We start from the raw sequence: 22,268 nt of genomic DNA on the forward strand, positions 1-22,268 counted from the left end.
CGCGCAGCCGCCCGACCTGGAAGCTTGGCGCGCTCGCGTCCGCAGCGACCCGCGCCACTTCCTGCACCTGTGCGCACACCTGGACCGCACGCCCGACATCTGGGCGCTGCGCGATTGGAGCGCCGGGGGGACGCCGTTCACGCGCCCCGGCGGCCGTTGCTTGGCCACAGCCTTCTTCCTATGCTGCCTGCCCGGACATGGCCGAGGTGCTGGGCTACCAGTGGTTGTCTCCGTCAGAAGCAACTGAAAGTTTCCTATAAGAAGAAATTTGGTGGCACCCCCACAGTTCTACGAAATAAGACGACTAGCAAATTTCGCCTCTCTCTCAGGCTTGCACAAATTTTGTTTGGATCGTGCATTAGAAGGGAGGGAAAGATGGCTGCCGATCACATTATTAACTGAGATAGGGCACTCCAGCTATTTACCAGGAGATGAAGTATACTTGGAAGATTCAGACTATTTAGAAAATAGTTTATCCACTGAGAAAAAAATTGCAGAAATCATGAAGGAAGGCAAAAAATTTCACCGAGTAGTGATGCAAGATCGCCGTCTTTATAGTATCCATGTGTCTGTACCGACAAAGCATAAACACGTTTATCCTAAGACCTGTGTAGTGGCTAAGAGCCGTATGTAGGGGGTTGTTTCTTTGGAAGATGGCCTGTTTGAAGTAGTCCTAATGAATGAGGGTTGACTAAAGCTGCCTGAAACTTAAGGAAATTTGTGCTTGTAAAAGTTATAGCACATTCTTTTTTATTTCAAATGTATATACTGAGCTCTTGCTTATTTTATTCCTTAAATCTTAGTGTACCACAACTATAAAGTATTGATGATCTTCTTACCAAAATGAGAATAATTTCACAAGAGTTTCTCCTTCTGTATTATTTTGATTATCACAAAAGCTTAAATAAGATGTTCTGCTGTCATTCTTCTTCTAATCGTCCAGTGTATTAGCACTGGTCCAGTGCTTAGAAAGGTTGGTTTATTAATTCCTTAGGCTCTCTGCTGGAATTGGGTGACATATCAGAGGGTGAACAGTGGACTGAGACAACCTCCAAGTGATAATGTCATTATTTTCATGCTGTGTCTTTAGCTTTGATGATTTAGTACAATTCTTTTTAAAACCAGATATAATATATGGAGAGGGAAGTAGTGTGAGAGTCACAGAAAGAACTCTTATTCATATATGGGCTCTGAAGATTCCAGCCTCTGAAAAAAATCATTCACAGATGTACTATAGATGCCTGAAGGACTAAAAACTTTTGAAGCAGAAGTGTATAGTAGGACTCTCCTGATTGTGAATGTGGAAATCAATTAAAATATAGGAAATACACCTCAGTAGCTATTCCTGAATAACAGTATTTTTGTATTTTCAATATATAATAATACTGAATAATAATGTTAAAAAGCTCTGCAAAAAAAAAAACTTTAACCTATTTTGTTACAAAAAACCTTTTTAATAAAAGTAATTTGATTAAAAAAAAATATTTGAAGTTGAGACCGTCTGGAAAATTATGTGACACATGATCTTGTTAACCATATTTTATGATAATATTAGACTTACAGAATGTTAACCCTAAGCCTTATCATCAACTTATTAATAAAAATAGCAATAATTATTGCTAGTATTATTGACAGCCTACTATGTACAAGACACTGGGCTAAGTTTTTGACGTGCATTAATCTTATGTCTCGTAACAGTACTATGAAATGGATAACAGCTTAATTTGCTCAAACGGGAAACCGAAGCTTCAGTCCCACTGCTGGGAAAGGAAGAAGTGGACTTGTACGTTATGCTATTAGTCACTCTACAGTATTGCTTCTCTATGGAAGGAAGCTGGTGGGGAAGTTGGTTTGCTTTTGAGCTTATTTATCTCTACAGAGACTAAGGAGGGAAAGTCCCATTTGTAATAAGTGTTCAACTTGAGATCTGTTTTCTTTCTTCTCAAAGAGTACAGCTTGGTTTGCCAAAACAGTGTAGTGTGACCAACAAAGTTCATGGGATACTGGGTTGCAGTAACCTACTGTGATCTTCTTGTGTGGCCGTTCAATTTGCTACCTGATAATATTTGAGAAGAAAAATATTTTTCCACAAAAACCTCTGGGAAGTAGCTCAGTGTTATTTGGTTTGGTTTCAAGTGTTCCCTACCTGATAATATTTGAGAGGAAAAATATTTTTCCCCGAAAACCTCCAGGAAGCAGCTCTGTGTTATATAGATTTGGCTTCATGAAACCAAAAAAACCAAAGCCACTATCATCAAGTCAATTCCAACTCATAGTGACCCTACAGGACAGAGTAGAACTGCCCCATAGGGTTTCCATGTCTTTACTGAAGCAGACTGCCACATCTTTCTCCCATGGAGCAGCTGGTGGGTTCAAACCACTGACCATTAGGTTAGCAGCTGAGTGCTTAACCACTGTGCCACCAGGGATCCATCTATCTCTCTCTCGATATAGATATAGATGGAGATACATACCGTGAAACCTGTGAGAGCCAGAACTTGACGGGACTGCCTTGTTTTTCCAGGTCTTGCAAGTTTTCCACCTTTGACACGGTGCCGTTACCACTGTTCTATTGCTGTCTATTTAGTGGAAAATGTGCATGTTTTCCTTCTGTGATAGGTTTCTGCCTTACACCGGTTCTGGCTTTTGCAGGTTTTACTGTATAATCAGCACAATTTCACATTAGTGCTTCCTCACTGGAAACGTGGAACTGTCCATTTTCTCCCAGAGAGCACTGATGCTCTCTCACATCCCTTGACAGAATTTATTTGCTACTCAGAGAGGAGGATCAGAAAAGAAAAACTGAACCCTGGATGATTCTGAACACTCATGTGATTACTCTTATTTGTATTAAAATGACTATATTCATCTTGTGCCACTCATCTGTGTTGGCAAAGGTGAGAATGAAATCATGTATTCTTGATGCCTGAAAAACTGAGTTGTGGCTGTCCATTCCTCACACACAAAAAAGCAAAAAACCAAACCCATTGCCATCGAGTCGATTCCAACTCATAGTAATCTTATAGGGCAGAACAGAACTACCCCGTAGGGTTTCCAAGGCTGTAATCTTTATGGGAGCAGATCGCCAGGTCTTTTCTACCACAGAGCGGCTGGTAGGTTCAAACCACCAACCTTTCGGTTAGCAGATGAGTGCTTCAACCACTGCACCACCAGGGATTCTTCTATTCCACATGGCCCTATTTAATTCCTTTTTTGTGAACATCCACTCTATTCTAAGGTGTTCTCGGTCCTTTGTGGATGAAAATAGCAAATTGAAGGGTCAGGAAGGAAATTGTGGAAGGAAAAAAAAAAGACGAAGAGAGCAGGACATTATTTAAGAGCAGTAGAGAAATAGATTGTTTTTTGTAACGCATTATTTCTTCACTCCCTGAGCCGATTGGGCTTGTTTTTAAAAATAAGGATGGAAGAGTTTCAAATGGCTTTGACCTTACGAAAGCTGCATGCTTCCTTTTATCAAATGCTTGAACTAATTCTTGGTATAGGGACCTGCTCTAGGTTCTGGAAGAGGGAATTTGCTAAATCGTACATAAAAAGCAAGACTAACCTGCAATGTTCCCAGCCAGAGAGAACTGGTAAAAAGACCAAACTCTAGCTGTATGGCAATTGTTTTTATTTTGTTAGTTTTTCTTTTGTTTTTCTTGCGGAGCCCAGTTATTAAATTTAAGAACAGATGATGGACCTGGTTTATAGCTTTAAATAACATTACAAATCTCAGTACTGGGCAAGGCAACAGTGTATTAATTGGGAGTAGAGATAATAAGAGTAGTTATTCTTCTTCCTGCATCAAGTGCTTATTTAGATTTTAGAAAAATTGCCAAGAGTCTTTTTCATACTCCCTGAAAGGTTATTTCCACCAGGGGTGTAATTGGTTTATGATCCCTCCTACATGTCCAACAAGACTTGAAGAACAGCAGAAAGATGCTATGGATGAACAAGATAGTTCCAGTGGCAGGAACTGGGGTCTGTGGCTTAATTTTAATAGAAATAGAAATGGAAACTCATCTTCCCTGGGCATGAGTACAACCAGCAGGTTTAAGAACTATAACCTTCCTCTGACTTTCTTATATTCCTTCTACCCAAGCTTATTGACAGACGTTCTCATCACTGCCTTCTTGGCCAGCTTAGGGTAGGAGTTAAATGCATCCTCAGTTGTCTAAGAACATCCCACTAATACTTTATTAAAGTGAAGTGTGCTGTACATGGAGTTGAACGATGCTTTTCTCCCACCTTGAGCACACCTGTACTTTGCTTCTCCAGTCACAGTGATGGCTTTATTAAAATTCATCACCCACGCCCTTGTTCCTTCTGCCTCAGTACCAGCAGTTCCCACGGGCAGGGTTATGCTCAGGGTTATGGGTACAGTGTGCCTCCACTGAGCAGCGTGAAGATCAGTGATTCTGAAGAGAATGACCTCATGGCCTCGCTATCCAATGAAGCCATGCAATTTCAGGCAACTTTTATAACTGGTGCCCCAACTTAAGACATCATTGGAAAATATATGCGAGTGAAGAAGGAAATATGGAGGAACATCTGCATTTTAGGGGTCTAGGAAAGTTGATGGAAGAATTCAAATGTCAGACTCAAATAGAATTTATGATGCCAAATTTAGATAACAAATATGTCCAAATAGAGCTCCCTTCACTGAAGGCTTAACAAATTGCTTTAAAATTTATTTTATATTTTATTAATTTCTTTTGAAGCTGAGAATATAAACAAAGCAAAAGATACGTCTCAATGATGCCAAATCATCTGGATGATGAGTAAAATAAATCAGACAGCAGAGAATTTTCAGTCCGTTTCAGGACAGATATTGGTCTTTCTACTTTTGCACTTTTTCTCTTTGGTAGGTCACCAACTATTGAGTTCATTGTTCTCTAGGGAATGTTGAAAGTGGTGCTGCTTGGAGTCAACTTAGTCTGAATGTGTTTTTATTTATGTTTTGCTGAAGGGAAGGAGAGGATAAAGGGCAAGGTAGGATGTGGATAAGTTTATCAGTAGAATATTTATGAACTTTAAAATGAAACAGACCGGAATATATGACTTTACCAAGAAAATACAGAAACCATTCTGTGATGTATTCACAGACCTATCTGTCCCTCAACTTTCTCGTATGCTGAGCTCACCAGAGGGAGGCATCCTTAGTGGAAATTCTGAGGCCCAAGACGGAGTAAGTGAGCTTTAGAAGCACATGGATGTAAGTTGCATCTGAAACCAAAGAATCTAGAGCTAGAGGGGATCTTAGAGATAAAGTGACTTGCATAAGGTCATGTAACCAACTAGCAAGCCCAAACAGGCTGGTTTAGCACCATATCTTCTCTATATTGAGGTGACTACCACACACGGATAAGAATCAGCATCGTGATCAACAAGTAACTTTTTTGGGGGGGTCTGGTATATGTAAAGCACTTACTGGGCATTGGGAATTTAGAGAAGGATTTGGCATGGTATCTGATTGTGAGGGATTTACAATCTAGTGTGAAGATGAAATAGGAATAAAACAACAGCGTACATATATGATCATGATAAGAAAAATGCCAGATGAAAGATACAGACAAAAACAGTGTTGGTGCCTAGCAAATAGAGGGTATTTGGTAATTTTTTGAAAATTGTGGTAACATATATATATATAGAGAGAGAGACTAAGAACAAAAAATCTGTCATTTTAAGCATTCTTAAGTGAACCATTCAGTGACATTAATTACATTTACCATGTTGTGTAATTTGCTAAGTCTTTTTGAATGAAGGCTGAATCTAGGTGGTCAGTGAAGTGTGATCCATCATGGGCTCGGTCCACTGGGAAGACAGGCCTCACAGAGGAGGTTTTAAAGGATACATAGACTTGGCTAAATGGAAAAGAGGGAATCACATTGTAGGGAGTATACATATATTTATAGATCTAACTTTTCAACATAGTTAAAATAAAGAAAAATTCAGGCCATTCCCCTTAAGGGGCACTTATTTATTGTGGGAACAACTTAGAACAACTTATTATCTGGAAATAGATTTTTTTTTTTTTTTAAAGCTGTGATGCTGAAGTGGATGATGCTACTTGCTCTGGGTGAGAATTCAGATGTGAGGTATACAGCAAGCACATTTGGAAACCAGAAATAGAAAATGTTTTAGTAGTGTGTGATGGGCATACTAATGAAAAAGTGGGATAAATTAAGAATTCACAATAAAAACAGTAATAAAACTTGCTAATGCTTACAGAGCATTGACTGTGTGCAGGCACTGTGCTAAAGTGTTTACCTACCTTTACTCATTTCACAAGGGCATACTGGGTAGTTTAAAATCAGGACAGGTGTGTGTCAGGGTTGTATCCTTTCACCATACTTATGCAGTCTGTGTGTTGAGCAAATAATCCAACAAGCTGGACTAAATGAAGAAGAATGCAGTATCAGGATTGGAGGAAGACTCATTAACAACCTGCAATATGCAGATGACACAACCTTGCTTGCTGAAAGCAGAGGACTTGAAGCATTTACTGATGAGGATCAAAGACTATAGCTTTCAGTATAGATTACACCTCAACATAAAGAAAACAAAAATCCTCACAACTGGACTAATAAGCAACATCATGATCAATAGAGAAAATATTGAAGTTGTCAAGGATTTCATTTTATTTGATCCACAATCAACACCCATGGAAGCAGTGGTCAAATTAAATGACGCATTGCATTGGGCAAATCTGCAAAAGACTTCTTTAAAGTGTTAAAAAGCAGGTATCACTTTGAGGACTAAAGTGCACCTGACCCAAGCCATGGTGTTTTCAATCGCTTCATATACATGTGAAAACTGGACAATGAATAAGGAAGACCGAAGAAGAATTGATACCTTTGAATTATGGTGTTGGTGAAGAATATTGAATATACTATGGACTGCCAAAAGAACGAACAAATCTGTCTTGGAAGAAATACAGCCAAAACGCTCCTTAGAAGTGAGGATGGCAAGACTTCATCTCACATACTTTGGACACATTATCAGGAGGGAACAGTCCCTGGAGAACATCATGCTTGGTAAAGTAAGAGTCAGCGAAAAAGAGAAAGACCCTCAAAGAGATGGATTGACACAGTGGTTGCAACAACGGGCTCAAACAAAGCAAGGATTGTGAGGATGGTGCAGGACTTGGCAGCGTTTCATTCTGTTATACATAGGGTCGTTATGAGTCAGACCTGATTCAACAGCACCTGACAACAACAACTCATTTCACACTCAAAACAACCTTGTGACTGAGATATCCCTATTGTTGTTGTTTTGTGCTTTTGAGTCAATTCTAACTCATTGAGACCCCCTATGACAGAGGAGAACTGCCCCATAGGGTTTCCAAAGCTGTAATCTTTATGAAGCAGACTGCCACAGCTTTCTCCCACAGAGCAGCTGGTGGGTTTGAACCATCAACCTTTCAGTTAGCAGCCGAACGCTTTAACCACTGTACCACCAAGGCTCCTTTTTACATGTGGTGAAGTCAAGACCCAGAGAGTTGAAATTGCTTGCCCAAGGACACATACTAGTGGAAGCAGGACTTGAATCTACCCAAGTCTGCCTGTTTCCAAAGCTCCTTTTGTCAGCCACGCCCCATCCCACCTCCTGCAGCTCTGACGGTAGAAATAAAGAAGTATTGCATAGCCGCTCTCTAGTTGGGACTGGATAGTTCAGTCTTTGGCAAGGTGCACTGGGACCAAGACCTTACTCAGTTGTTTGCTCATGGAACACACATAGTTTTCTAATTTCAAGCCTGAAGTTCCCAAGAAAGCAGTCTCTAAAAATACGGTTATGTCTCAAGTGGACTTATTTTTTTTATTAGAATTCCAAATAAGTCTTCTATATTAGCACATTGGTATTAGCATGTCTGATGCAGGGGAACAAGCCTTTAGCTTCTGCTGTGCTGGCGGTTTTATTCAAAATCATCTTGCTTTTGAAAATAATTGCTAAATGGTCCATTATAATTTAATCCCTCTTCTCTCAAGATGATTTTCCCATTGTATTTTATTTTTTTATCTGAAATCACAAACATTCATTTGAACTTAGAAATAGCTTTTAAAATTGTTACACTGGTGTGTCTCTTGTCTCAGAAAGGGAGGGTACTGCAAGAAGGGCCTGTTCTACTGCTGTGTTTCCCAAACTTGACTACTTGTAAAAGGACCTGCAGAATTGATTAAAAACACCTATGCCCAGACCCCTGGGGACTCAGATTCAGTAAATGTAGGGCAGCGCCCAAGAACCTGTGTGTTTATAACAGCTGCTTCAGGTGACTTTGGTTTAGGAAGATGTGAAAACCCTATGGAGTGCAAAAGCTGTGGAGGAGACATCTTCCGAACGGGCTTCTTAGAGTGTTTCCCTCACTGACCTGTGTGACTCAGGTGAGACAACTCAGTTTTCTTCTCTTTCTCTTTCCTAAAAATGCTGGCATTTTCTAGGCTCAACCCTCATCTAGAAACCTGGGCCAAAATCCTCACCATAGGCCAAAAGAAATTAAAAATTAACCTCATGAGATGTTTTGAGGCAAAAACATCCAGCGTCCAGGGGCCTGTCTGTTTGCTCCTTGTTGACTTGTTCATCAAGCGTCTGTTGAGCACTTCCTGGGCTGGGCAGAGGTGTAGCGAGGGGTGGGGGGTGAGTGGGGAGAGGGGAACACTTGCCCCTGGGTGCAAGTCCAAGGGGCACCAGACAAGGCACGAAAGACATTCCGAGGTGCCACAAATATGAAGGGTGCCTCACTGAGGCAGCTGGACAAGACGGGGGAAGATGTTTCTGCTGACCACCGCTATCAACATCTATGCATCTTGAAATGCGGGGTGTGGGGGGGGTGTGAAATTTAGAGATTTTCCTTGGGGGCTGGATTGGAGGGGACATAACTTAGAGAATGCCCCTGGCACTCGTTACCCTCCCTATGCTCCTGAGGCCAGGGGCCTCTGTTGCCACCGTGTGTCTCCCTTAGCCTTTCAGGGTCTCCAACACTTCTGCATCTGCCAGGGGAATGCAGCTCTGGTGATAAGTGATTAGAGCTGGGATTACATCTCCTGACATCCATCCCTCTTATTTCAGCCGCCTTTATGGACTTAAGAAAATTTTGCTGTGGGAGGGTTAGATCTCCTTATAGAGGGACTCTCATTTCTCCCTTCATAGGGTCTCAACTTCCTCCCTAGCCTTCAGAAGTGTCAGTCTATGCGCGTATGCGACTGTCAGAATCCAGTCCCACCCTGGAGGTCTTTCCTTCTGCTCCATCAAAGGGTCTGGGAGCCACTCAATGGAGGCCTACTCACTCTTTGAACAAAGGAGGCCTTGTGTCCTCCTGTTTATTTTCATGAGCCAGCAGGTGAGAATTATAAACTCACCTGGAGATCTCAGTGTTATGAACTGGAGCCACCTTGGGTCGTGTTATTTCAGTTCAGTATTATTTCCTGACTGACATTCTGCTCTGGTGGCTGATGGCTGGCCTAAGAGATGAACAAGACTTGGTGCTTGTCCTTGAAAGGCTGATGCATAGAGAGAGCAAGTATGGGCTTTGGAGGTAGGCTGTTCTGGGTTTGAACACCTGCTCTTTCTAGTTGTGTGACCTTGAGCAATTTATTTGACCTCTCTGAGCTTCCGTTTCATAGTTTTGATATGAAGGTAATGCAAGTACCCACCTTCAGACGCCTGATGAGCAAGCTATCAATGAGCAAACAGGACCTCGGACCCCAGATGTGTCTGCCTCAATAACCAATAACCTTATGGAGTTATTGTGAGAATTAAATGATATAATGCAGATTAACCATTTCAAACAGTGCCTGGAATACAGCTGGGGCACAATAAATGGAGATTATTACTGTTGTTGTTAGGTGCCATTGAGTCGGTTATGATTCATAGCAACCCTATGTACAACAGAACGAAATGCTGCCTGATCCTGCACCACATAATTGTTATGTTTGAGCCCATTGGTGCAGCCGCTGTGTCAATCCATCTCATTCAGAGTCTTCTTCTTTTTTGCTGACCCTCTATTTTATCAAGCATGATCTCCTTTTCTAGGGACAGGTCCCTCCTGATAACATGTCCAAAAGATATGAGATGAAGTCTCGCCATCCTCCCTTTAAGGAGCATTCTGGCTGTACTTCTTCCAAGATATCACTATGGTGTTTCAGGGATTGGCCCTAAATGCTCCTGTGTGAACTTGACAAGGTCAAGTTGGAGCTCAGAACCTTGCTTAGGCTAAGCAGAAATTACCTTCCTTTAAAAAATTTTATTCGAAATCATTGATCCACTGAGTTTGCACTGACATCTTTCAGCTGCTGCTGCTCCTTAGCTGTTGTTGATCTTTTGCTGGTTTCCCTGTTGTCACGTCACGAAAACATAAGGTTCTTCCTAAACTCACCTCCCCTGGGAGCACAGAGATGGAGCCCTGGTGGCACAGGGTAAGTGTCAATGTGGGTGAATGAAGAACTAGTTAGCCAAGCAGAGCCCTCTGGAATGTAGCCATGCGGATTTACCAGAATAATTCCGTTCCAGCTCAGTTTGCCCATTACTGCAGGGAATGATAAGACAAGGCTTGGCTAAAAGGCTGAGAGCTCAGGGAGCCAAGGGCCCTGGAATATCTCCAAGCTGGATAATTCCTCTGTCGAAGACTGAGGCTGAGCCACAGCATGCGTGTCTCACTGTGGAACACACTTGATGAAACACACTACGAGTTAGGGAACATTTGAGGTTTATCTCCCCTTGTAAGCTTCTTCTTTTTGATTGATAGAAAAAAACCAACTTTGATTCAAAATAAAAGTTAAGCTCTAAGAACCCAGAGTGAATCGCTTCAGTCTTTTCTTTTGAGAATTGAAAAAGTCTCCACTTTCTTTTCTTTCTCCTTCCCTTCCCTCTCTTTTTTAACTTCTAGTGCATTTGAGGAGCCCTGGTGGTGAAGTGGTTAAAGTGCTAGGCTGCTACCCAAAAGGTCAGTGGTTTGAATCCACCAGGTGCTCCTGGGAGAAAGATGTGGCGACCTGCTTCCATGAAGATTCATAGCCTTGGAACGCCTATGGAGCAGTTCTACTCTGTCCTACAGGGTCGCTATGAGTTGAAATCGACTTGATGGCAGTGGTTTTTGGTTCTAGTGAATTTGGCAAAGTGATATCTTCGTACAGTGTTTATTTTAAGTCTTGTTCTCTACCTTTGAGCAGGCATAGTTTTCTATAAAATAGAAGACTTCAGTGATGTTGACCTTCACCTACAGTGGTCTGGATCCAGCTGGGTGTGTTGGTGGGATTCAAGCAGAAGAACTGCACGAGGTCAGCTTTCGATGCAGCCCTGATTGGGAGCTGGGAGAATGTAAAACCTGAGCAGAAAGGCTATGTAGGTTCCATTTTGTGTTTTTGTAACTTGCTTTACTGGATTCATTAGTGTCCCTGTCCCTGAAACACAGCATGCCGATTTTAAGCAGACTCAAGTGAAAAGAAAACACTGCCTTTCAAGAGCTCTGAATCTCAAGGTTCACTCCTCTCCTGAATTCTCTTTCATTTTTGAAGGGCTGTATCTTGGGCTTTTTTCCCTTGAACTTTCATCATTGCAGATGTCATTCACTATAAAGAGAGAGTCCTTCACATTTATTTTGGTAATTGTTGGTAAAGCTGTATGTTTTAGCATCAATGCTGAATTTAAAAAACTTCAGGTGCTCAGGGGTCTCTGGTAAGTGGTGTTCTACTTCAGGTTTACCAGCAAAGCAGAAGAACTGTCTTTTGGGAGCATTTATGGTATTTATCCTGGGAAAGGAGGGGCTACAATTCACAGCTTCTCAACATGGACCCCTTAATCACTATCACTGGGAAATAGTTGTCTAGGATTTGGCTACTACTTGTTATACTACAATCTTCTTTTCTCCCTGTTTATGTTCTGCACTTCTACCATTAGAGTACTATATGTTTTGCACTGTCTCGACTCATAATAAAATACAAAGTCTTAGAAAATACCAGAAATTTAATGTAGTTGAAATCAGGATGGAACCGAGTGGAAAGGTTCAGAGACCAGGCAGACCTGCTAGGGAGGGGTGGTTCATGCATCCCAGAGGTGGGCAGGGAGGGGTCTAGTTAGGCAGGAGTTTGTGGCAGGGAAGGTGCTCAGTGGTCTCTGGTCCTACGCGACCTGGCTCCTGATCACCTCTCCAGTGCTGTTTCCCTCCACATTCACTTGATACATTCACAGGTCTCCAGTACTTTTCCTGTAATGTGACATGCTCTCTCTGCCTCAGAATCTTTGCACTGGGTTCCTTCAGCCTGCACTGCTTTATCTCCTTTCCTCCATTCATCCTCTCTTCACACGCTCAGAAGTACCGTCCTTTACCCTATGTCAGATCCCCTATTATATGTTCTTGTGCTTTTACCTTCTTGTCATTTAGCATTATTAGTAATTATATGCTTATTTGTTTGGTTATTACTCTTTGCCTGACGATCAGTGAGGGCAAAGACTGTGTTAATGTCACTCGCTGTTGCACATAGCAGAGTGCTTGGCGCACAGAGGGCACTCAGTAAACAGCTGTTGGGTTTAAACAGACTGATGACAGAGAAGAATGGCTTCTTCAGTGGTTACTGTGCCTGCGCTGATGTGCCTGCACTGTTTGCGTGGATAACCGCACTTCTGTTCTAGCCAGCCACGTGCTAATCAGGGTTTGTTGCAGTCTTTGACAATAGTGAGTTAAACTGGAGAAGAGGGAAAATATACTAACTTAAACATATTTTGGAGCTCTGGTGGCACACTGGTTAAGAGCTCGATTGCTGACCAAAAGGTTGGCAGTTCGAATCTACCAGCTGCTCCTTAGAAATCCTATGGGTCAGTTCTACTCTGTCCAATATGGTTGCTATGAGTCTGAACCAACTCAATGGCACCTAACAACAACAACAACAAACATATTTTGTTTAAAATACTATTACAGGCATTCCCAGGAATTCTCTGGGGAACTTGCTAGTTTAAAAGCCTCACACACACAAACACACACACGCATACGCACATGCACACACACGCACACATATCAAAGCTTCACAGATGGAGGACCAAGGCTCAGGAAGATAAGTTGAAAGGGTAAGAACATTTGTTACTCAAATTTCAAATGGGATGATTCAGAAATAGAGCGCTTTGATCTTACCTCCCTTTTATCTCCTAATTGCGGTGGTGAGGGACCAGCATCCTGAACACCCACGACCCTGTCTTGTCAAGCCCTATGTTCCCTGCCCTTTCTGCAGGATTTAAAAAAACCAAACTCTTTTGTCATGGAGTCGATTGCAACTCATGGAAACTGCGTGTGTTACAGAGTAGAACTGCTCCATAGGGTTTTCTTGGCTGGAATCTTTACAGAAGCAGTTCGCCAGGCCTATCTTCGGTGGAGCGGCTGGGTGGGTTCAAACCACCAACCTTTAGCTTAGTAGCTGATGGCAAACCACTTGTGCCACCCAGGGTCCTTTTTGCAGGGTTTAGAAGTCTTTGAAAAGACGGCCTTTTCTCCTCGTAGTACACAGAAGGACAGGATCTCTCCTAGGCTGCATTCCCCAGAAGCCGACCCCGACATAGGGGTTCATTATCAAGGGGTTTATTAAGGTAATATTCCCAGAAGAAACCAATAAGGGTGTGGGAAGCCAAGATAAGGAAGGGAAAGAAGTCAATCAAGCAAGAGTGGAATTTCAGGCAGAGTCATCCTCTGTTTGATCCCACCAGGGAACTCTAAAACGTAAGTAAATTACGCTTCAGGGTTTGTCCCTACTGAAGGCAAGCTATCTGGGCTTTCACACTCCCCCACCCGTCAGTTGAGGCCCAGGCACTTCCGGCTCTATTAGCCCCTGGAGTCCTTTCTAGAGAGAGGCAGGTACAGTCGCGTCAGAGGTGAGTGCACCCGGAAGCTGGGGAGCGGCACTCGGAAGGAACCAGAGGACATCTGGGAGGGGCGCTGAGAGTGACCATTACAAGATTTTAACCAAAACAGATAAGAAATTATACTAAAATGTTGTGGACGTACCTCAAATGAGAGCACATTTTCTCATTAAAATAATTTTAATAGTATTAAGGTCTATGATATGCTAGGCATTGTGTACATGCTTTATACATATCTCATTTAATCCTTGCAACACCCCTATAACAATAAGTTACTATTATACTTATTTTACATTTGTTGCCCAATTAGGGTCCGTGCCCTGGAGCAGTCGAGCCGATGAAACGTAATCCAAGTCAGAAATAGTGAGATAGTTTATTTAGGAGGTGGCCATCAACGGGGATCTATCAGCAATGCAGGCTGTCTCTGTGGAGTCCCAAAAGGCATTTATACGTTAGAGCTTATATATGATTTTTACAAAGGTTAGAAGTGTTTTTGGAGCCCGCAGATGCCATGGCTGGATGAGTTATTTATTATAAGGTAATTACAAGAGACTCTTTACCATACTAAAGAGATACACGCCAGACATCTCCTTATCAGGCTAAAGATATATATGTCAGACATCTGGTTTCTAATCTTCCTGTGGGGGGGTCATAAGCCGCAGGTGGTGGGACAGAGCAAAACAAGTCATTAACAAAGGTATGCGGAAAGGAGAAGGCAAAGAAAAAGGAAAAAAAAACCGTACAGGTTCATCATGGCGTTAGTTATGTCAAGCTCTCAGTTGCCCATTTTGAAAAGGAGAAAACATGCTGGGGAGTATTAGGGTCACCCATTTGAGGAAACTGAGACTTCAAAGAATTCACATGGCTCACTCAAATTCTCACGTATAGAAGTTTCCTCATCTGTAAAATAACTCAACAGTCTTGTCTGACTTAAAAATTCCATGTTTTTCACAACACCTTAAAGCAGTTATTACATTCCCAAGCAAATTCAGAAGGGCATAAAATGGACATAGACAAACCTACAGAGGCTTAACCCTCACATAGTATCTTAGTCCTCTGATCACTTTACAGGGCCATGTAGCTGTCCATTTGTTGAGGGCCTGGTTTGGGATAAATAGAAGAGCAAGATGGGGAGATACCTGGAGGAAGATTAGCTAGATCACAGAGCTCCCCCTCAGGCAAGGCTTTCTCTCCTGTCTCCCTCCCCAGCCAGCATGGGGATCTCCCTGGCAGATTCCACCACCTGGGGCTGAGAGCCACTGTTCACCTTCCAAGTGAAAAGGAAATTTTGCTTTTTATAACACTCACTCTTTAAGCAAAAATCCAGATTATCCAGGAGAATTTCTGGGTGAGTTTTCCATGGGAAGCCATGCTGTATACTGCAAAGAGCAGAGGCTTTTTGAGCACAGTGGTTTTAGCAAATCCTTTAACTTCTCAGGTCCTTTCTCATGTGTGACAATGATTCTTGTCAGAGTTAAACAAGATAATGTAGTAATAGGCCAAGGGCAGATCCTGGCACAGAGCAGGTGCTTAGAAACTTCTAGATGTTATTTTTGGATATGATATAGGAGTTTTGTTTAGGGAAGAACATTTCCTGAAGGCAGCAATCTCCTTAGAAATGCATACCAGGGGCTTTTGCACCCTACTCAGACTCCGACCTTTTGTTTTTTGTTTTGTCAGCAGAAAAGCACCAGGGGGCGCTTGAGTCTTCTGGTTCTTGTGGGTACGCCCTTTTCCAAACTTTTTTGCTTTAATTCTTGGTCTTGGGCAGACACCATTCTGGATGAGATGGGATTCTCCACCCCTAAGGAAACCCTTGTGATGTAGTGGTTAAGTGCCTACAGCTGCTAACCAAAAGTTGGCAGTTCAAATCCACCAGGTGCTCCTTGGAAACTCTATGGGGCTGTTCTACTCTGTCCTGTATGGTCGCTGTGAGTCAGAATCAAGTAAATGGCAATGGGTTTGGTTTTTTTTTTTTTTTTTTTTTTTTTAAGGCAGTGTGAAGTAGTCCTTGGGTGCTTGACTGCTAACTGAAAAGTTGGTGGTTCAAAATCACTGCCACAGGTGCCTCGAAAAAGGCCTGGTGAACCTTATGGAGCAGTTACACGAGGTCACCGTGAGTTGGAATCGACTCACTGGCAACTGGTTATGTTAGTGTAAGGAAGTTATGAAGCGGTTTTGGCTTCTTAGAGAGCTTGAGGTGGAAACCAGTATAAAGTGGCCTATACCTTTTCTAAGAAATTGGTGTGAGATGTGGTTAAACGTTGGGTTCATACAATATTCTGAAAAGGCAGCCTTAAATTCTTTCTGGGAGAATGCGGGTAATAAAAATAAACAAACCCTAATAAGTAATCTGGCTAAATGCCTGCCCCCCCCATCACCACCTCCAAAGGGAAAGAGGAAGGCTTTGGATACGGAAAGGGGTGGATAGGGGGACATCCTTCATGTATCCACCTCAGGTGTACCCAGAGTCCTGCATTGCCTGGTAGGAAGGGTGTACCTGGCACTGACTCTAAGCAGTGATCAGAAGCAACATCTTTTTTTTTTTTTTTTTAAAGAAATCACATAGCAATTCCTTACAAAATATAAACATTGCTGAAAGGGAGATTGCCTGTATCCCCTCACCCTCCACAGATCCTTCTTGTGAATAGCAGCCCATATTTTCAGCTATTTACCTGGCATGTGTCTGAGCCACCTTGCTTAGCTTGGGTTCCCTGAGAAGTAAACTCTGAGATGGAGGTTCGCACGTGGGAGGTTTATTGGGAGTGCTTTTAGGTGCAACACCTGGAAGAAGCCAAGGCAGCAGGATTGGCAAAAGGAGAGGTTAAACTGTGATGCAGTCATAACAAAGGTCTCAGTCAGTCCCTAGAGTGACCCTTTCAAATGGTCTCAAACTGGGCAAGAGACTTGGCCTTTGTATGCTCAGATCCACCGGTCATTGGGTGTAGGCTGCTCCTGGGGAAGGGACATAGTCTTGGGAGGGGCAGCTCCCTTCAGCCTAGGGCAATGCCTGGGGAAGAAATCCGGCTGTAATCATCAGCAGTCAACTTCCTGAGCAGCTGGGGAAATAAGTACCCAGAAGTCTTACTCCTCCTGATGATCAGAGGTAATTACCCCTGCCAGGATGGTGACTTCTTTCCTTGCTTGATGTTATCTTGGAACAAGGAGCCTGAGGGGAACTAAGTGGCAGCCATAGCTTGAAGTTTAATAGAGTCTCTTCTTGTGTTTCCTGGTGGAAGCCTGCCCCTCTGAGAACCAGCACTTCTAACTCTCAGAGCCTGGAGTTGTAGGAAGAAGAAACGTATATTCTCTAAGTGAGTCACTGGGAGTGATGGTAGGAGAGTGCACCTTCTGCTTCTACCTTTGATTTGCAGACCTATGCATTCTACTCTGTGAGGATATAGCGTAACATATTGGTCATTGATTTAAGATGCATTTGCATCCTGGAGGATGACACCCCATCCTTACAGAGTATTATAACCAAGTTAGTGCCACAGCTGTGCCTTTGAAAGGCCTTTCTATTGCTCTCCCAGGGTTCAGCTTCCAAGTAGCATAGTATGTTAGGACCAGAGGTGCAGTATGTGATGAGATCTGTGGATCCCGTGGTTAAGAGCCATTGCTGCACTTGCTTTTCTGTAAAGTAGGTCTGAGTGGCACACCACAGCAATATATTAAAAATTGAGCTCATCATCTCTATCCCACTCCCAATCTACTCATCACCCTGTTTTCCTGTTTATAACTAGCAGTGTGACCCTAATACTCCCCAGCATGTTTTCTCATTTTCAGAATGGGCAACTGAAAGCTTGACATAACTAACGCCATGATGAACCTGTAAGTTTTTTTTTCTTTGCCTTCTCCTTTCCACATACCTTTGTTAATGACTTTGTTTTGCTCTGTCCAGACACCTGTGGCTTATGATCCCCCATAGGAAGATTAGAGCCCAGATGTCTGATATATATATCTTTAGCCTTGATAAGGAAATGTCTGGATGTATCTCTTTAATATGATAAAGAGTGTCTTGTAATTACCTTATAATGAATAACAACACTTCTAACCTTTGTAAAAATCATATATAAGCTCTAAAGTAAAAATGCCTTTTGGGACTCCATAGAGACAGCCTGCATTGCTATCAGATCCCTGGTGGTGGACACCTCCTAAATAAAACTTTCTCGCTCTTTCTGGCTTGGAGTACATTTCATTGGCTTGACTGCTCCAGGGCCTGGACCCTGTTCGAGTAACAGCGAGATGCTTTCTTTCAAGATGTGTATGAAGTCAGTGAAACGGGTGACCAAAAATGTCAAATTGTTGACACTTTGCCTTTCTTAATGTTAATCTCCACCACTTGTCTGTCAGTTTGTTGTACAGTGGTGGCTTGTGTGTTGCTGTGTTGCTGAAACCTATGTCAAATACCAGCAGGGTCACTCATGGTGGACAGGTTTCAGTGGAGCTTTCAGAATAGGAAGAAGGACCAGAAAAATTTCTAATTTTTCTGAAAAAATTGGCCAGTGAAAACCTTATGAATAGCAGTAGAATATTGTCTGATATACTGCTGGATGATGAGCCCGTCAGGTTGGAAGGCACTCAAAATACGATGAGGAAGAGTTGCCTTCTCAAAGTAGAGTCGACTTTAATAATGTGGATGGAGTCAAGCTTTCAGGACCTTCATTTGCTGATGTGGCATGACTCAAAATGAGAAGAAACAGCTGCAAACATTCATTAATAATTGCAATGTGGAATGTATGAAGTATGAATCTAGGAAAATTGCAAGTCATCAAAAAGGAAATGGAATGCATAAAGATTGATATCCTAGGCATTAGTGACCTGAAATGGACTGGTTCTGGCCATTTTGAATTGGACAATTATATGGTCCACTATGCCGGGAATGACAAATTGACAAATGGAAGAGGAATGGTGTCGCATCGATTGTCAAAAAGAACATTTCATGATTTATTTTGAAGTACAGTGCTGTCAGTGATAGGATAATATCCATATGCCTATAAGAAAAACAATTAATATGACTATTATCCAAATTTACACACCAACCACTAATACCAAAGATGAAGAAATCGAAGATTTTTACTAACTGTACAGTCTGCAATTGATCAAACTTGAAATCAAGATGCATTGATAATTACTGGTGATTGCAATGCAAAAGTTGGAAACAAGAAGGATCAGTAGTTGGAAAAGATGGCCTTGGTAATAGAAATGATGCTGGAGATCACATGATAGAATTTTACTAGACTAACCACTTATTCGTTGGAAATACCTTTTTTCAACAACATAAATGGCAACTATACACATGGACCTCACCATATGGAATACACAGGAATCAAATAGACTGCATCTGTGGTAGGAGATGATGGAGAAGCTCAATATCATCTGTCAGAACAAGACCAGGGGCTGACTGTGGAAAAGACTATCAATTGCTCTTAATTGAAGTTCACGTTGAAGCTGAAGAAAATTAAAACAAGTCCATGAGAGTCAAAGTACAACCATGAGTATATTCCACCTGAAATTAGAGACCATCTCAAGAATAGATTTGACACATTGAACACTAAGGATCAAAGACCAGACAAGTTGTGGGATGACATCGAGGACATCATACATGAAGAAAACAAAAGGTCATTAAAAAGACAGGAAAGAAAGAAAAGACCAAAATGGATATCAGAAGAGACTCTGAAATTTGCTGTTGAACGTAGCATAACTAAAGCGGAAAGAAGAAATGATGAAGTAGAAGAGCTGAATGGAAGATTTCAAAGGGTGGCTCTAGAAGACAAAGTAAAGTATTATAATGACATGTGCAAAGACCTGGAGTTAGAAAACTAAAAGGGAAGAACATGCTCGGCATTTCTCAAGCCGAAAGAACTGAAGAAAAAATTCAAGCCTCAAATTATAATATTGAAGGATTCTATGGCACAATATTGACTGACACAGGAGGCATCAAAAGAAGATCGAAGGAATACACAGAGTCACTGTGCCAAAAAGAATTAGTTGATGTTCAACCATTTCAGGAGATAGCATATGATCAAGAACCGATGGTACTGAAGGCAGAAGTCCAAGCTACACTAAAGGCATTGGCAAAAAACAAGGTTCAGGGAACTGATGGAATACCAGTTGAGATGTTTCAACAAATGGATGCAATGCTGGAAGTGCTCACTCATCTATGCCAAGAAATTTGGAAAACAGCTACTTGGCCAACCAACTGGAAGAGATCCATATTTGTGCCCATTTCAAAGAAAGGTGATCCAATGGAATGTCAAAATTATTGAGCAATATCATTAATATCATACAGAAGTAAAACTTTGCTGGAGGTAATTAAAAAATGTTTACAGCACTATATTGACAGGGAACTGTCACAAATTCAGGCTGGATTCAGAAGAGGATGTGGAACAAGGGATATCATTGCTAATGTCAGATGGATAAATGGAGAAAATATTAAAGTTGTCAAGGATTTCATTTTACTAGTGTCCACAGTCAATGTCCGTGGAAGCCACGGTCAAGAAATCAAATGACGTATTGCATTTGGCAAATCTGCCTTCAGTGTGGATGACACCTCAACATAAAGAAAACAAAAATCCTCACAACTGGACTACTAAGCAACATCATGATAAACGGAGAAAACATTGATGTTGTCAGGAATTTCATTTTACTTGGATCCACAATCAATGCCCATGGAAGCAGCAATCAAAAAATCTAATGATGTATTGCATTGAGCAAATCTGCTGCAAAAGACCTCTTTAAAATGTTAAAAAGCAAAAAGTCATTTTTGAAGACTAAGGTGCCCCTGACCCAAGCCATGGTATTTTTAATCGCTTCATATACATGCGAAAGCTGGATGATGAATAAGGAAGAGTGAAGAAGAATTGATTCATTTGAATTATGGTCTCGGCAAAGAGTACTGAATATACCATGGACTGCCAGAAGAACGAACAAATCTGTCTTGAAACAAGTACAGCCAGAATGCTCCTTAGAAGTGAGGATGGCAAGACTCCGTCTCACATACTTTGGACATGTTATCAGGAGAAACAGTTCCTGGAGAAGGATATCATGCTTGGTAAAGTGAAAAAGAGGAAGATCCTCAATGAGATGCACTGACCCAGTGACAGCTACAATGGGTTCAAACATAGTCAAGATTATGAGGATGGTGCAGGATCGGGCAGTGTTTTGTTCTGTTGTATGTAGTGTCACTGTGAGTTGGAACTGATTCGATGGCACCTAACAACAACAACAAAACAATGATAATCTGCCAAAGTCATAAACTTCAAATCCTCCGATCCCTTCCTCTCTTCAAACTAGGAATTGGCTTTGAAGGTTTTTGCACAAAATTCGAATTATCGCTTACTTCAATGCTTGCTATTATGTAACCCCATATGGCAGTGAGTGCCCTGAAAGAATCTTTCTGCAGAATCCTTCAGCAAAAGCAGTGGAGGAATCTAATAGCCTCCGGGCTGGCAGCCAATTCTTATAATCGTATCAGTCATTGCTTGTGCTTCAGAGGCTGTGTCCCTCTGTGAGAGACAACAAGGCCCCAGAATTTGAGAAGTACCTGCAGGCATACTGGACACAAGGCCTGCTATGGGCTTGTCCTTGATGTGGCATCATTGTGTACTTGGCAGGGGCTTCGTGAGCAGAGACACTTATTTTAGGAAGCTGTCCTGTGAAGTAGCTACAGATGAATGTTTCCAGCCACTTTCAGGGGTTATTTTTGACTCTATACCTAGTGGACATCATGACTACTTAAAATGGCTCAGCCCAGCAGCACAGGGAGGTGTAAATGGAAGGTATATCTTTCTGTTGTTGTTAGCTGCTGTTCAGTTGCCCTGACTCAAGGCGACCCCATGTACAATGCAACGAAGTGCTGCCCAATTATGTGCCACCCCTAAGTTGGGTTGTACCTTAAACTGGTGTGATCCATAGGGGTTTCATTGGCTGATTTTCCGAGATAGATCACCAGGCCTTTCTTCATAGTCTGTCTTAGTCTGGAAGCTCCACTGAAACCTGTTCAGCATCATAGCAACATGCAAGGCTCCACTGACAGAAGGGTTATGGCTGCGTATGAGGTGCATTGGCCAGGAATCAAACCCAGGTCTCCCAAATGGAGGGGGAGAATTATACTACTGAACCACCACTGCACCTGTGCATGTCCTTCTAGGAACTATTATATGATACAGTGCTTTCCTGGGGAGGAAGAAGACATGCTGCTTACTGTTACTGTAAAGAGCAGAGTGTGTAGAAATCACCAGGTCTACACCTTTGGCAGTGTTTAAATTGTGCCTTTTAATGTGGGTTATCAGGAAGATTCCTAGGATTTGTGTATTGGCTTTCTTACAAAAGAGCCAGAACTCCTTCACATGTATTATGCCCCATATGATTTTATTTTCCTGGTAGATGTCCAGCATCAAGATTGCTATTTTTTTTCCACATTCTGA

At 42.0% G+C, this 22,268-nt stretch overlaps 1 pseudogene; it reads left to right on the forward strand.

Annotated features, from left to right (window-relative positions):
- The window catches only part of LOC101348597 (nucleoside diphosphate-linked moiety X motif 19-like), a 2,418-nt pseudogene extending 1,784 nt beyond the window's left edge, over positions 1–634 (forward strand).
- Positions 635–22,268: the final 21,634 nt, after the last annotated feature.

Source organism: Trichechus manatus, unplaced genomic scaffold, assembly GCF_000243295.1.
Source record: "Trichechus manatus latirostris isolate Lorelei unplaced genomic scaffold, TriManLat1.0 scaffold00047, whole genome shotgun sequence".
Taxonomy (NCBI): Eukaryota; Metazoa; Chordata; class Mammalia; order Sirenia; family Trichechidae; genus Trichechus; species Trichechus manatus.